The 17157-nt window shown below is 45.3% G+C and overlaps 1 non-coding gene across 1 annotated transcript; it reads left to right on the forward strand.

The window, feature by feature from the left end:
* The first annotated feature begins 311 nt into the window (after positions 1-311).
* Positions 312-417, forward strand: LOC145564363 (small nucleolar RNA R71). Its single transcript, XR_014094811.1, has one exon. It is a non-coding gene; the product is annotated as a small nucleolar RNA R71 (small nucleolar RNA).
* Positions 418-17157: the final 16740 nt, after the last annotated feature.

Below are 17157 nucleotides of genomic sequence, written 5' to 3' on the forward strand. Positions count from 1 at the left end.
AACAATTTTAGCACATTTTCCAACTTTGCCTTGATAGCGGACATTTCCTTTCCCAAGCTTGTCATTTGTGAGGAGATATTGTTTATTGCATTTAGATGATCAACCGAGTACACCAAAGATCTACTCTTGCTAGTTGACTCTCTCTCTCCATGTTACCAATCTCTGTATAGTATCTCACTATGTCTTTAATAATGTCTACCACTTCCTCTTTCGTTTTATTCATGATGGGACCTTCGGCTACTCCATCTAAACACGACTTCCCTTGATGACTAAGGCCTCCATAGAAAATTTTAATAAATTGGTAAGTAGGAATTCTGTGGTGAGGACATTCATTTTGATACTCTTTGTATCTCTCCCATGCTTCATAGAGGCTCTCACTTGACTTTTATTTGAAACCTTGAATCAAAGCTCTAGCTTCCGCCGTTTTCTTTTGTGGATAAAAACGGGATAGAAATTCCTTGGTAACCTCAACCCATGTTGTTTTGGGTGTTTTTGTCCCTCGGGAGAGTTACATCACGAAGTCTGGTCTGGCCGGTATGTACCTGCAAAATAACGGAGACACCCGTTGGGTGGTGTTCCGCCTCCAACGATCAAGTTAGTAACCTGAAAAGGAATAAAGAGTACGGAAATTTAGGTGGGGATCTGCTTGGATTCCAAGCTCAGATATTTCTCTGATGTAAGAGAAAGCAGGTGTAATAAATGTTAAAACGTGCCCTCAAAATGAGGGACATCTCCCTATTTATAGGGTCATTGGGAATTGTGCCCACTGATTAGGTCACTGAACCCTAATCATTGGTGGGCTGCGCCGTTTTGCGGCATTCTCGGGATTTAGGCCTGAAGGCCGCCTTTTCCGTTGATTTCTGGAATGACACGTGTCGAGCAGGAATTGGTCCATCTTGGACCAATTTGGGGCTGACACGTGTCACCCTCTGATTGGGCCACGTGGCAGGGTGAAATTACCCTAAACATTTGCCCCTCACAGATGTGACGTGGCACGCCACGTGGCATTTGTGACACATGTCACGCTTCGGTTGGTGGTAATTTTACCGCTTACAGAGTAACCGTTCCCCTTCCGGGTAAATTACGGAAATGCCCCCATATTTACCCTCTATATATAGCCGTTTTACCCTCATAATTTTGTACGTTTACAAAAATTTTCTAGAGAGAAACTTTGAGAGAGCAGAAGTCATCCGTTTGAGTCAGGTGCGAGCAAGAAACTTTGTTCTTCCGCAACCCAGCCGGACCCGCCTTCCTTCAGATATCAAATCCAAAGGTACCGTCTCTGTCTCTCTCAGCTCTTTTCTTTTTTCACCGCTTGTACATATTTCTTGCAATAAATGGATGCATCACCAACACACACGGCACAGCCTAGGTTAGAGTCCAGCCGGTCACCAGGGACGGCTGAGTCTAGGACTGGGAGTGCCGGCTCGGGGTGTTGGGACCACCCTTTGCCATGGATTTCGACCAGTTATGTGTCTGTGCAGGACACCATGGCTCGGACAATGCAGACGGCCACTGATCAAAATTACAGAGGCGAAGGCTCAGGCGGCCAAGCGCCTGAGGGAGAAACGTCTGGTCAGGGAGACCAGACGGCTCTGGAGAGATCCCCTCCGCGCGCCCCTTCAACCCCTGCTGACTCTTTCTTGGAAGAGTGCGACCAAGGCGGCGATGAGGCCGCCTCTGCCCCCATAGACCAAAGCGAGGATGAGACGAAGAGCGACAGCTCCGCCTCTACCTCCGAGAACAGCGATGACTTGCCCCCTCTTCCGGATAGTGAGGAGGAAGAAAGGAAAAAGTGGGGTGAGAAGGACGATCCCTTCAGAATCCACATCTCCTCCAAGGACCGAATCCATATGGGGGAGAGCTTAGAGAAATTCAAGAAAATGCACCCGCTTGGAGACGGGTATAAGATCCGGGTGCCGCCTGAGCTGGGCACCATCGCCTGGGGGGATGATCAAGAGAACGCCAACAGCTATTTTGGCTGTTACGAGGCGGCGTTCAAAGCTGGTCTTCGCTTCCCCCTTCACCAGGCGGTGAAGGCAATTTTGAGAGGCTACGGCCTCGGGCTCTGGCAAATTACCCCCAACTCCTGGACAAACATTCTGGGGTATGTTGCCGCCTGCGAGTTCCAAGGGCTTAACCCCGGCTGGAAGGCTTTTGCCAGCATGCACTACCTCAGTAGGAGCCCAGGCGGCTGGAGGGCGTGGTATACTCTAACCACACAGCCGCAATACATGATGACCTTGGACAAGGACTCCAAATTCGATGGCTGGAAGCACAGGTTCTACCTGATGTCAGCCCCAACCAGACGGGAAAACTATGAATTTTGTCTGTACAATAAGAAGCCCGACCTGTTGGGCAGGAAGTGCGCTCTTCCCCGGATCCCAGAGGAAGACTTTGACAAAATAATCGAGGCAGACTTTTTCGGCCTCACAGACGCAACTCTGTCAACCGGGGAAACAATAAAAAGTCCCAAAGAACTGGATTCCCAAGAGCGCCTGGTTCAGGGATGAATGTTTCTTTGCCGCCTGTGGGCTAGGACACATGTTTAATAAACGTATGCACCTGAGTTCATACCGTCTGTAGTATTCTTCTATCGGAATTGATTTATGATTTTGACCAATTTCTTTCTTTTTGCAGAAGAAGCATTGAACATGCTGCAGACGGAGAAAACCCCCAAGCGGTCTTCTGCGGCCATCCGCAAAGAGCTTGCGGAGAAAGCTGCGGCCGAGCTCAGGGCCAAGGTATTGAGCGCCTGACCCTTTCTTAAGTTTATTCTATAAACTGTCTTGCCAGGATACTAACCTTGACTTGTTTATTTTCACAGGGGGGAGAAGTTGGAAAATCGTTTGAGAAGAACCTCAAACGGGCTAGAGAGGAGGCCCCAGCCGCCCTTAACAAGATAAAGAAATCTGCCTCTGGGTCAACTCCTGGTGCCTCAGCCGGGGCTAAGACAATGCGGATATCGGGGCGACTCGAGAAGGTAGGCGGCAGCGTGTGCCTTGATCTTGCCAACCCCTCAGCAGCCGCGGGGTTCACCACGCCCGCAAGCGTCTCCCGCTTGGCCGGCTCTGAAGGTAAGAACCCTTTTGAATCCCCGCTTGAGCTGGGATGGCCTTTACGGGTGAAATCCCACTCCCAACAGACGTCATCCTCAGACGGTCGGCAACAAACAGGTGCTGCCTTAGTTTTGCACTCATCACGTATTGATTGTGGTGCAGATCAATCTCCCCGCTGGCCAGACGTCCAGAAGCATGCCAAGGCCATGCTGGAGGCCGTCCGGAAGAGGGATAAGGACAATATCCCTGGGATAGAGACGTTCAACCTTGAACGCATTCTGTCCCTTCTGGCTGAGGTAAGAAACTTGTCAATTCAATGTTACTTTTTTTTCTAAGTGTTTCACCCCGCCGGTAATTCTTATACCGCCTGCTTTTTGCAGGCCATGCACCTGGTGGACGGGCTCAAACGTCCTTATTCCGGCAAACGGGAAGAGGTAAAAAGGGCCAAGAAGTCCGCCATAGACGCTGATAATATTGCTTTCCACTCAACTATCGTAAATGAACTTGAAACTAAAGCAATAATTATGACACAGGCGTCTAGAATCCAGCAGCTGGAGCTAGATCTGAAGGCGGCCGACCAGCGGGTAACGGATGCTGAGACGGCCAAGAAGGGGGCGGAGGAGGCCCAGAAGAAAGCAGACGAGAGCGCCAAACAGGCTGAAGAGGCGCTCAAGAAGACCCAGGCGGACCATGGCAAACTGAAATCCAAGGTTGAGAGGCTGGAGAAGGATGCTGCTCAAGCTCAGAAAAACTTTGCAGCAACCCTAGAGGCGGAGCAAAACCGCCTTGTTGTTGAGAGTGATGCTGACAACGACGCCCGTATGAAGATTTCTTGGGCTGCCTTGTATCCAGACGCTGATTATAGCATCTGGACAATGGCGCACAGTTATGCCGAGTACGTGGTGTACTTGAGAGAGCAAGGCGAGCCAGAGCCTGCCTCCTTTGAAGCCTGGCTCAACAACAATGAGCCGTCCGCGCCTGAGCTTCCTAGTCCTGGTGAAGCGCAGGAAATTCCCTCAGACAATGAGGAGGAGGGAGAGGACCAGGAGGCTCCGTCTGCAGGCCAGAAGTGACCCTTCAGCGGCAGTATGCCAATCTTTGCTTTCCTTTAATTTTCTTTTTATTCAGCGGCTGTATGCCAAAACTTACTTTTTCCGGCCTGCGTGCCGAGTATCCTTGTATTTACCGGCTGTGGAGCCGGGTTAATTAACAATTACTTTCTCCCGGACGGGGTCCGGTTAACATTTGATCCATTGCAACCGTTTGGTTGAATGGACTTTTATGAAATGCACCGACTAAGTCGGTTTTGATCATTTTGCATTTTAATTTTTTATTTTTTATTTTTGCCTAACTTATGAAAAGCATGCGGCAATTTCTTACCTAACTAGTCAATAGTCTGGCTGTCCTTGCCCCTGGACGGCTGTGTGATTGGTTTCAATTGGAGCTGGTTGATTGACTTGAAAACGTCTGATGCTGCAAAGAGCTTGATATGTTTGTAAGTCAATCAATCACAGTAGTGATTGCCCCAAACCAAGTGCACAGCCGTACACCAACAGGCGTTTCAGTCACTACCCAGACGGCTTATGCCAGTCTTGGTAGAGATTTCATAGCCATTGAACTCTTGCCCCAATTGGGGTGAGATGCAATTTTTGGAATAAATAACCTAAGTGAGAACTTCAGTCGGTGACCGACTGATGCCTATGGGCATCCGGTATTTAGGAACTTATTCGTTCTTCGTAGGTTATTTCGGTCAGACGGCTATGAGTTGACCAATTTGGTCGTTCAATTTTTGTCGTCTGCATGGATACGTAGAACCGACAGATAATCTGTTCTCTGCGACGATTGCACCCGGAGGGGTGTCGCCGGACGCCTTTGTCCATTTTGGGACAGGCGATTTTATAAAAAGAGCAACCATCCGGCCATTTTAGCCTCTGGTCTTGTTTGAGACCGGTTGTGTAGCCACTAAACGTTTTTGTGCTTAGTTTCTTAATCAGTGTTGAATTTAAACTAAGTATCGAACTTGGTTTTTTAAGCAAACGAGTCTGTCTGGGTATTACCCAGACGGACGGGCAAATACTTGATCATGCTAAGTATCAAACTTAGTTAGATAAATGAAGAGTCCGTCTGAGTATTACCCAGGCGGATAGTGAAGCAGTTGAATAAACAAAGTATCCAACTTAAATAAACAAGGGATCCGAGCATTACCCAGGTGGATAAACAAATGTAACCTTTACTAAGTATCAAACTTAGTTAGGTAGATGGGGAATCTGCCGGATGGATAATCAAACAATAATTTTGCAAACAAAGTCTGAATCTTCATTAACTGACTCACTGTTTACAAAAAGTTTACATTCTCAGAAGTAATACTTTTTTAGATTGTCTACATTCCAAGTTCTAGGCAGGCACCTGCCGTCTGGAGTTTCCAGGCGGTAGGTGCCGTCCCTTACTTCTTCATAGATCCGGTAGGGACCTTCCCAATTTGGAGTTAGCTTTCCCAACTCATTGGCCCTACCGGTTGCCTCCATTTTTCGTAACACTAAGTCGTCAACTTTCAAAGGACGCTTGTGTACTTTTTTGTTGTAGGCTCTAGTCATTCTCAGACGGTAAATCTCATGACGCAAGGCGGCATTGCCCCGGCGCTCTGGGAGTGAATCCAATGCCAGGCGCATTGCTTCCCAATTTGCCTCTTCATCATACAGCATGACTCTGAGAGTCGGCTCGTAGTGTTCGATGGGCAAGACAGCCTCAGCACCGTAAACCATGAGAAATGGGGTTTCACCGGTTGCCCCTTTCGCTTTTGTCCGGATGGCCCATAGGACATGGATTAATTCTTCTGCCCATAAGCCACCGGCTCTTTCTATGTTCTTTTTAATGCCGTCTGAGATATGTTTGTTAAAAGCTTCAACTTGGCCGTTTGCTTGGGGCCAGCCAACAGATGCAAAACAACTTGAGATCCCCTGATCTCCCAACCAAGTTTTTAGCTGAGGCGTCTCAAACTGAGGACCATTATCAAACACCATAGACATGGGTACCCCGTACCGGGTGATAACATTCTTCCAGATGAAGGAAATGACGTCTGAGGTCTTGATGTTTTTAACCGCCTCAGCCTCAACCCACTTGGTGAAATAATCCACAGCCACTAAGATATAGCGCTTTCCGCCTGAAGCAGGCGTGTAGGGACCCAGAATGTCCATACCCCACTTTGCAAACGGGATTGGACTGTGGATGGCCGTCAGATCAGTAGCCGGACGATGAATAATTTTTCCAAACTTTTGGCACTTGTCACATTTTTTCACCAATTCCTTGGCGTCTGCCTCAAGAGTAGGCCAAAAGTAATGTCGTCTGGCTCTAACGGCTAGGGACCTGTCGCCTATGTGGGAGGCGCAGAATCCCGAGTGCAAGTCTTCGAGAACTTCTTTCCCTTTTTCTGGGGTGACACACTTCAACAAAGGCTTCAGAAACCCCGCCTTGAAGAGTTCTCCATTTTTCAACTCGAAGCTTGCAGCTCGCTTCTTCAGGACGGCTGCTTCCTGTGGCGAATCAGAAAGTGTGCCGTCTGAGAGATAAGCCCGGATGCCATCCATCCAGGTAGAGCTTCGGTCCAAAACTCCAATGGGATCTTCATTGATGCTTCTCTTTTCCAGAACTTCCTAAAAGACAGACCGAGGCGTATCATGGCAGGCGGAAGATGCCAGTTTTGACAACGCATCCGCCTGGTTATTTTCAGACCTAGGCACTTGGTTCAGTCGAAATTCCTCAAGTGCCCCGGCCTCCTCTTTGACTGCCTGAAGATATTTGATCATAGCCGGATGGGTAGCCTCATAACTTCCCTCATACTGGCTAACAACCAATTGAGAATCAGAGTAGGCGTCAATTTTCATGGCCCCCGCCGCCTTACACATACGCATGCCGGCTAGCAGGGCTTCATATTCCGCCTCATTGTTAGAGGCCTGAAACTTGAAGCGTAGTGCATACTCAAATCTGTCTCCTTCAGGAGACTCATAAATTACGCCTGCACCACAGCCGTTCTTTGTAGAGCTCCCGTCTACATACACTTTCCTAACCTGATCAAGATTATCCGGAGCCACCGGACGAGTCATTTCTACAATGAAGTCGGCAAACGCCTGACCCTTCACTGCCTTTCTTGGTTCTTAAGTGATTTCAAGACTTTGCATTTCAATAGCCAATTTCAACATTCTCCCGGATGAGTCCAAGGTAGACATTGGCCGCTTGAGTGGCTGGTCCGTGTAGATCACCACCGGATGTGCCAAAAAGTAAAGCTTTAATTTTTTAAAAGCCATATACAAAGCAAGACCAAATTTTTCAACCATGGGGTACCGGAGTTCAGCATTTTTAAGAACATGGCTAATGAAGTAAACCGGGAGCTGCACGCCGTCTCGCTCAGCAAGGAGAACGGCACTGAGGGCATGGTCTGAGATGGCTAAGTACATGTACAACGTCTCCCTAGGCAAAGGGCTGACCAACCTAGGTAGAGAGTGTAAATGCTCTTTCAACCTCTGGAACGCCGTCTCAGCATCATCCCCCCATTCAAATCTGGTCTTCTTCCTGATTGCTTGGAAGAAGTAGAGGCATTTGTCGCCTGACCGGCTGAGGAATCTTCCCAAGGCGGCCAGGCAACCGGTGAGTCTCTGGACTTCCTTGACAGAACGGGGTGACTTCATGTCTATCACCGCCTGTATCTTCTCAGGGTTAGCCTCTATCCCCCTTTGATCAATCAACAATCCGAGAAACTTCCCAGACTCAACACCAAAGACGCATTTCTTAGGATTTAACATAACCTTATGTCGCCTGAGTGTGGTGAAGGTTTCTCGGAGATCAGCAAGGTGATCCGCCTGCTGCTTGGATTTGACTATCATGTCATCAATGTACGCCTCCACATTCCTCCCAATCTGATTAACAAAGACCGTATTAATCATCCGTTGGAAAGTGGCAGGCGCGTTTTTCAAGCCAAACGGCATCACAGTATAACAGAATAACCCCTGATCAGTGACGAAGGCCGTCTTCTCTTGATCTTTTTTCCACAGGGGTATCTGATGGAAGCCGGAATAGGCATCCATAAAACTCATCAAGGCGTGGCCGGCTGTAGAGTCGACCAGACTGTCGATCTTTGGAAGCGGATAACTGTCCTTTGGACACGCCTTGCTGAGGTCTGTGTAATCAACACACATGCGCCAGGTCCCATTCGGTTTCTTAACAAGGACCACATTGGCCACCCAGTCGGGAAAATTACAAGGCCGAATGAACCTGGCATCTAGCAGCTTTTTGACTTCGGCAGCTGCCGCCTGACTTCTTTCCTCGCCGTGGTTTCTTTTCTTTTGCCGGATGGGCTTCTTTTTGGGATCCACGGCGAGTTTGTGGACAGCGAGATCCGGGCTGACGCCTGGCATCTCTTCCACTTCAAAGGCAAAAATGTCTTTGAATTCTTTCAGCAGAAGATGCAAGCTTGCACCCAAAGTAGGATGCGCAACCGTCCCAACCTTAACAGTACGTTCTGGACGGCTGTCATCCAGAACGAGATCAATGCATTCGCCAGCCGGTTGGGGACGGAGCTCATCTGACCGCTCACCGGTCAGTGATTGCTATTTTTTCTCCTTCTTCACCTCCACCAGCAGAGGTGCCTTTCTTTTCTTACCGGCTGCTGGTGGGGCGGGAGCTGGGTCGGCATCCTTGACATTGTCAAGGTCTATTGGTTCCTGACCGCCTGGGGCCACGGTATCTCGAACGGCTGAGAGATAGCACTCTCGGGCCGTCTTCTGATCCCCATTCAAGGAACCAACAGAGCCGTTATCCCTCTCATACTTGATGAGCATGAGGGAAGGGATGATTACCGCCTTGGCTACGTTGAGGGTTGGCCTGCCAAGAATGATTTTATAGGCGGTCAACTCCTCAACAACCAAGAATCTGACGACAATGTGTCGTCCCTGGCCTTTCTCCCCCAGCCGGATGGGTAAGTCAATTCTCCCGGGTGGGTAGACCATCCCACCCCCAAAACCAACCAAGGGGTGGGTGACCGGATGCATGCTGCTGACATTGTATTTCAGCTTTTGCAGGCACCGGAGGCTGATGATGTCTGATGAGCTGCCGGTGTCTATAAGGATCCGTCCAACCAGCTGGTTGGCAACCTTACATTCAATGACCACCGGGTCATCATGCGGGCGGCGGACGCTGCCCCTGTCCTTCTTAGTGATCAGGACGTCTGGGAAGGAGGATCTGGCTTCCGCCTGCTCATCATCATCTTTGTCCATCTTTCGAAGATGGCTCTTGGTGCCCCGGATGGTAGGGCCACCACATGAGAACCCGCCTGCTATAGTGTAGACCGGCTCCTTGTCGGTATCCGAACTACTAGCAGGCTGGGGGGTAGTCTTGGAGGACTAACCCTTGTTTTTCTTTTTTGCCCCGGCTGTGGACTTAGAAATGTAGGACTTCAACAGCCCTTTGTCAGCCAGACGGTCCAACGCACGCTGAAGACTGAAGCAGTCGTTGGTGTCATGGCCAACTTCCTCATGGAACTGGTAGAATTTATTCTTGTTCCGTGACTGGACAGAACTCTTCATAGGATTCGGCTTCTCAATGGACAGCCGGTCCTTTACCTCCATGAGGATGGAGTTGGAGTCTTTGTTAAACTCGTACTTGGGGACGTACGGTTTAAACTCTTTCTTTTTCTTCTGGGACGGCTGGTCAGAGTCACTAACCGCCCAGACTTCTTTTCTTTTCTTGCTCTCTTCTTTCTTTTTTGCCGGCTGAGCAGGCCGGTTGTCTTTCTGCTTGTCAGACTTCTTAGAGTCCGACTGGCTACCAGGCGAGCAGAGGTCGGTAGCTTGAATATAGCTTTCCACCTCCCTCAAGGCCGCCTGTAAGGTGAAAGCCCCTTTTCTGACGAGGTCGAACTTAAAGGTCGACCCGTCTCTCAGACCCTTAAAAAAGTCTTTAAAAGCTACCTCGTCAGACAGTCCTTGAATCTGGATTCTTATCAGATTGAACTGCCTGACATATGAGCGCAACCCTTCTCTCTCTCCCTGCTTAACAGTGCTCAAATCAAGGCTCGTTTTATTAGCAGGGATGTTCATTGAGAAGTTGGAAGCAAACAGGAAGGCAAGCTTCCTGAAGCTATCGATGGATCCGGCTGGCAGATTGCCAAACCATTGTTAGGCAATGCCCTTCAATGTAGCCAGGAAACACCGACACCACGTGGCATCATCCAGCCCCTGGAAATACATGAGGTTGGTGTACGCCATGAGGTGGTCTTCCGGGTTGGAGGTACCGTCATAGGTACCAACCAACACATTCTTAACCTTGGCCGGCTGAGCCGCCTCGGTTATCTCCCGAGTGAACGCTGAAGGTTGTTCACCCAGGCGCAGCAGGTGAAGCTGCCAGTCCAATGGTTGGAAGTTTGGGTATGCCGCCTGACCCCCAAAGAAGGTCGGCTGCATGAAGTGAAGAGGATACTGCCCGTAGGCCTGAGTAGGCACATACGGGACAGCTCCGATCATATGAGGGCCAGTATGGACGGTATTACCGCCCGTCTGACTCTTATGCAAGGAAGGTGCACTTCCTGCAGAAATGTTGTTGAAGCTGTCTGGGAAATTCGACGTTGAAGCCGACTCAGACAGCGATGGATTTCTCTTCCGGTTGATGATTTCCCGGGCATCAAGAGTTGATTTTTTACTTCTCACCGGCTGCTGAGGCCGGCGAGTGTTATTGGTGTTCCCCCCAGGAAGGAGAATTTTTGACCAATCAATGGTCCCGGCTGCCTTCTCCTTTGGATGTGGAGTGGGATGCCGGTTTCTGACTGACTTCCCCTTCTCTGGAGGAGTCTTCTTCGCCGACTGGCCTTTACTTGGACCAGCCCTGCTTTTGGTGATCAGCTCTTTAATTTCACCCTTGAAACTCGTCATGAACCTCATGAGTTCGTCTCGGGTGACGGGGGCTGATCCAGCTGCCGTTTGGGTTGCCCCTTCCGGCTGCCCAGGGGGTCTGCTCGCACCCGCCTGGGAGGCGCCCCGCTCCAGAGTCTCTCTAGGCCGGATGCGCTTGACTCTAAGGGAGCCGTCTTCGGCTGTAGAGGTTTCGACCTGAGGATCCCCATCCTCCTCATGGTCTGTAAAAACTTCTGGGTCTTCACCCAGACGGTTAGGGGGTGGTACAAACTCTTGAACCATCTTCGAGGTACCCTCGGGAGAGTTACGTCACGAAGTCTGGTCTGGCCGGTCTGTACCTGCAAAATAACGGAGACACCCGTTGGGTGGTGTTCCGCCTCCAACGATCAAGTTAGTAACTTGAAAAGGAATAAAGAGTACGGAAATTTAGGTGGGGATCTGCTTGGATTCCAAGCTCAGATATTTCTCTAATGTAAGAGAAAGCAGGTGTAATAAATGGTAAAACGTGCCCTCAAAATGAGGGACATCTCCCTATTTATAGGGTCATTGGGAATTGTGCCCCTAATTAGGTCACTGAACCCTAATCATTGGTGTGCTGCGCCGTTTTGCGGCATTCTCGGGATTTGGGCCTGAAGGCCACTTTTTCCCTTGATTTCTGGAATGACACGTGTCGAGCAGGAATTGGTCCATCTTGGACCAATTTGGGGCTGACACGTGTCACCCTCTGATTGGGCCACGTGGCAGGGTGAAATTACCCTAAACACATGTCCTTACGGAATTCGGCTTGACCTCCTTGTCTAGCCATTCCAAAGCACGCCTATAAAAACCTAAAAATGTCTCCCCAAAACCAAACCCGATGATGAACAACCTTTCACCGCCACTATTGGTCGGGTTCATTATTTAATCCCGAGAGTGCTTAAGAAAATTGTATTTAATTAAATTCAATTTTTGAATAGTCCATGGATCAATCTTGATGTTTGGTCAAAGCATAGTTTTTTTAAATTCAATTCTTTTTTTAGCCCAAATAATAATAATAAATCAGAAATAGCCCAAAATTATCAATCGGCACTTAAAAATGCTGAACGAAATTAGGGTTAAAAATGAATTTAGACGGAAAAATGGATTGTACGCTCCCGCGTCACGATACAGTCCGCCGTGTCACGGGAATGTTTCCCGCCTTACGTTGGAACACCCCATGACACGGGGCACCTGCTGTGACACGAGGGTTTCCGTGTCCTTTCCGCGTAAACCCTTAACGTGTTTTGTTTCCCATTCACTAAATATTTCCCGCGTCACGCAGCAGTCCACCGTGTCATGGGAATGTTTCCCGTCTGACGGTGGGGTTTCCCGTGTCACGGTACACTTTGCCGTGTCGCAGTATACTTTTTTAGGGTTTTTATCTTCTTAAGGTTCCGTGTGTTACCTCAACACATATTTTCTACAAATACCCCCTCATTTCTTATGTACGGGGCATCAATTAATTCTCTGTTTTTTCTCCATTCTATGCTCTAGCCTAAACACTAGCCTACCCTTCTTCTTTCAAAATTCCTTCTTCAAGCACTCTAAGGAGTCCATACTTTACTCGTTGTTCTGTCCTTAAGCCAAGGCGTGAAAGGTAGAACTGTTTGAGGGTTTTGCCCCAAATCAACTCTATTAATTTAATTTAATTTAATTATTGTTTATTATTATTTCCTTGAAGTTACTAACTCGTTTATTGTTTTATAGTTGCAAGAAAACAGAATCAAAGTAAGAATTATGTTCCTTTTATTTCTATTATTTTTCTAACGATTTTATATTGTTGGAATTATTGTTAAATTGCTTTCAATATTAATGTTTATTCAATTATAATTTATTATGATCACCATATTGCATGTTTAAAGGGACTATGTAATTGAAAATCACGCCTAATAAGATAATTTGGACAACCGGTTTAGGTTCCTTTTTAATCTTGTTATTTAATTCAAGTGATCACAAATATTTTAGAATTATATGCTGCATTAATATTCAACCAATTTAGCATAATAATAGTTTAGAGAAAATTGAATCTCTGTTTGTATGCCTTTGAGATCGCAGGAATCACTTTTCACTATAAGAATAAATCCAACAATATAAAATCGTTACAAAAATAATAGAAATAAAAGGAACATTTTTACTTACTTTGATTTTGCTTGCTTGCAACTATAAACAATAAACGAGTTAGTAACTTCAAGGAAATAAAAAAAAACAACAACAAAATTAAATTAAAGAGAATTGATTTAGGGCCAAACCCTCAAACAGTTCTACCTTTCACGCCTTGGTTTAAGGACAGAACCTCAGATAAAGTACGGACTCCTTGGAGTGCTTAAGGAAGGTATTTTGAGAGAATAAGTGATATATCCATTTTATATAGAATTTTACCCCCGTCCCTTGGTCATAATTGGTAGTGTTTTTGGATCTTTAGAGCCACTTTTATTATAAATTGGTGTTTTCTAGTGTTTTCGTAGTTTTGGTTGAGTTTTGTAGGGATTTGTACCTTTGGAGTATTTTTCTGGGATTTTAATGGAGCAACTACGAGCATTAGAGGAGCACGACCAGTTTTCGTAGCGTAGGGCCGGTTAGAGTTATCAAACCGGTGATTAAGGGCTCAACATTGTGATACCGAGGCATTTGGACCGAGTATTCAAGACCCGAAAGAGGAAATCTTGATTGGGCTGAAGGATCGGAGCCCAATCAAGAAGTCCAAGATAGCCCAAGAGCTTCGCCCGGTCGTACATGGCTTCGCCTTAAGTCGCACCCGGCCGGGCGGGGCAAAAGAAGAATTCAGCACCCCTTTGCCCGAGCTCGCGCCAAGCCGGGCGCGAGAAACGTACCTGATCGAAAAAAAGCAGGCCTGATCAAGCGGTGTGACGCCCGACCGGGCTCTTGTTTCTGAGGAGTTGATTACGGCGAGTTTCATAGTTTTAATTAGGAGTAATTAAGTGTTTGGTATAAATACGATTTAGTTTTTATAGTTTTGATTACCTCTTCTCTTAGGCTTTCTCTCTCTACTTAGTTATTTTCTCTCTCTTATTTTCTCTCTACAACTTCACTCTTGTTCTTGATTCAACTCTTTATTTCCGTTAATTTTGGTAACGATTTCGTCTCTATTAATCACAGCAATTTTATTTCTTTATTTTATCTTGACTTCTTTTATTAATTTGTTTAGTTTAAATTTAATTACGTGTGAGTAGTTTAATTCTAGGGTTTTGGGGAATCCATAATTAATATGAAGGGATAATTTATTATTGTTGATTATTGAAATTGCATGATAATTTCTAATTGAATTATTTTAATTCGTTACAATTAGATTATGAATCGAGCAGATGTGATTTTACTGTAAAAGTATAGCAATATTGAATTGATGAATAATCGAGCAGATGTTAATTTGATATTAAAGGCAATTTTTAATAGGAACTTAGATCTAGTAAATTGAGAGAGCCTGTTACATCTATGTTGATTAATAAATTGCGAGAGCCTGTTAATCATGTTATATGTGCAATGTTAATTATTGATTGTTATATTTGTTGACTCGAATGAACAATACAAGAGGGGGGGGGGTGAATTGTATTGTGGAGGAACTAGGGTAATTTTTGCGAAATTCTTAAAGGAACTTAAACAAAAACTTTAAAGTGCAAGAGAGATTTTACATGGAAAACTTCTTGGCCCTAATCAAGAAGAAAAACCACGACCACAAGGGATTTTAAACTCAACTCTTAATAATAATAGGGCAAACAACCTATTACAAATTAAGACTCTAAACTCAAGTTCCTCAATGAACTTGAGTTCCCCCTTAACTGATCCCTCAATCAGTTAAGCTCTCGAATCTCTCTCTTTCTCCTTTCTTCACAAAAAGCAATAACACACTCTAGAGTTTACCCAAACTCTTCCCCAATACAACTCAAGACAAAAACTCCTAAGATGCTAAGTACAAGGACACTCAAGGACTTAAGTAGATTTTTGACTCTTTTCGAAAAACTAAGAATTGTAATGCTCAAGTGTACTTTTTAAAATAGAAAACTGATCCTATTTATATAAGAGGAAACCAGTTGAGACCTTACGTTTACCTTAACTCCCACTACACCACAACTTCCATGAAATAAGGAAGTGCAATTCGTGGATGCTTGGGCAGCAAGCTGAAGCGCACAAAAGGAAGTGGTTCCTTTATTTTCTCAACTTCCTTGACTAACTAAAAAGCCGTTTTTCAAAATAGTTTTACCAAGTCAGATTTTCCAAAAGATTAGGATAAAATAAAAACAGAAAATCTTTTAAATAAATAAGATATTTTTCACTTAAAAAATAGTTTTCAGAAATAAGATTAAATCTTGTTTAAAACAAGGAAAATAAAATCTTTAAAACATGAAATTAAATCCACTTAAATTCTATCAATTTGTCACGTACTTAACAAATATACAAGAAGTCTAAAATAAATAATAATGATACAATAGACTCCTTGGAACACAATGAAGCTTCGACTCTGGAGCTTCAGTTCCTCACCCAAGGAACTTGGCTACTGATTGTCTTCTATGCTTGTCCATAGCTCATCCTTTAGACTTGTTCCATGATCCATTCTAACTCTAGAACTTCGTTGCATATAAAACCTGTCAAGTACATCAAAGCTAATAGACAAAAGTTAAAGCCCTTATGGTTTGCTTAGGTTCCTTGAGTCATCATCAAAACTTAAAATCAAAAATATTCCCCCTTTTTGATGAATGACAAACCTAAGCAAACTCATAAAAAAAATTGAAGAACAATCAAAGAAAAACTAAAAATCAGAATGAACTAGCTACAATTAAACAAAGAACTAAATGAAAGTTATACCTTCTATTTTTAGATAGATGGAGAGCTTGTCAACAATTGAGTTTTGCCTTCTTTCCCCCTTTTGGCGTTCATCAAAATTAATGCACACAAATACACATATCTAAACACAGCACCATTGTAATGGTTTGTGTCCAAAGCATAGAGCAAAGCACATATAGGCAGAAATAGTATGCAAATAGTCATAAAGCAAGCAAGCAACATCCATATAAACAAATTGATGTTCCTCCAGAACAACAAAAACAAAAGAAAATACCCTGTTTTAAGTGTTTACAACCCAAAAGAAGCAAAAAGAAACAAGTTCAAAGTAGAGCAAGTTCATAAAGTTTTAGAGCTAGGTCAGAAAGAAAACATCAAGCTTTAGGGGCAGAGGACTAGGTCTCTTCTTCAGCATCATTCTCTGGCACCTCCTCAATGACCAAGTCCTCCAATTTTTTCAAAAGATTAGCCTACCCTTTGGAGAGGGTTGATGTGTTCTGGTGCATTGCTGAGGTGAGCTTTGTGGAAGCTTTCACCAAGTCTGATACTACCTTCTCAAGAGCTTCAATCCTTTGAATCAACCCTGGTTGAGTATCAACTAGTTTTTGCACTGTCTCTTTGAGAGCCTTAAGTTCCAAGGTGGAACTCACTGTACTAAAGCCAGCAAAACCTGAACCTGTAAAAAATGTTTTTTCAACAGAAGCTTGAAGAATGCCCTGTTCCCCCTGAGAACCGGTTTTCTCTTCAAGGATCCCTTGATCCCTTGGAGCACTGTTTCTCTCTTCACTAAGATCAACCACTGCAGCAGACTCAGCCTTGTCCTTCCCTTTTGACCTTATAGTCAACCTAGTACTCTTTCTCTTCCCAGAGCTTTGAGTACCCTTTGGATTTGACATCACAATCACCTCTTTCCTTTCCTGTTCACCTTCTTTCTCACTGCCCTCTTCCTCTAACCATTTATCCAACTCTTCATCCTCCTTTTTCTTCAAACCACTCTCATCCTGTTTAGGTTTAGAAAGGGATTTTGAGAGAAATTGAGTAGTTCCCTCAACAACAGTTAGGTTTCGGGCTTCAAGTGTTTTGGGTTGGACATAATGGTTGGTTTTAAGCTTAAGGGATTCATAGTTAGTCATGGAGATTCCACAACTTTCCAGAAGAGTAATTATCAAATTGGCATACCCAACCTTTAAGTGATAGGCAAGACAATGAGTGAGGTGCTGGATCATCAAAGAAGGAAAATTTATCTGTATTTTGTTTTCAAGGCAATACATAAGCACGACATCAAGATGGTTTGCCTCATGCCTATGCTAGGTTCTTGGAATGATAGCTAGATGAACAAAAATAAACAGCAGCTTTTGAATAGGTGAAAACAGGTTATGATTGGTTCG

Source organism: Chenopodium album, chromosome 1, assembly GCF_948465745.1.
Source record: "Chenopodium album chromosome 1, dcCheAlbu1.1, whole genome shotgun sequence".
Lineage (NCBI taxonomy): Eukaryota > Viridiplantae > Streptophyta > Magnoliopsida > Caryophyllales > Amaranthaceae > Chenopodium > Chenopodium album.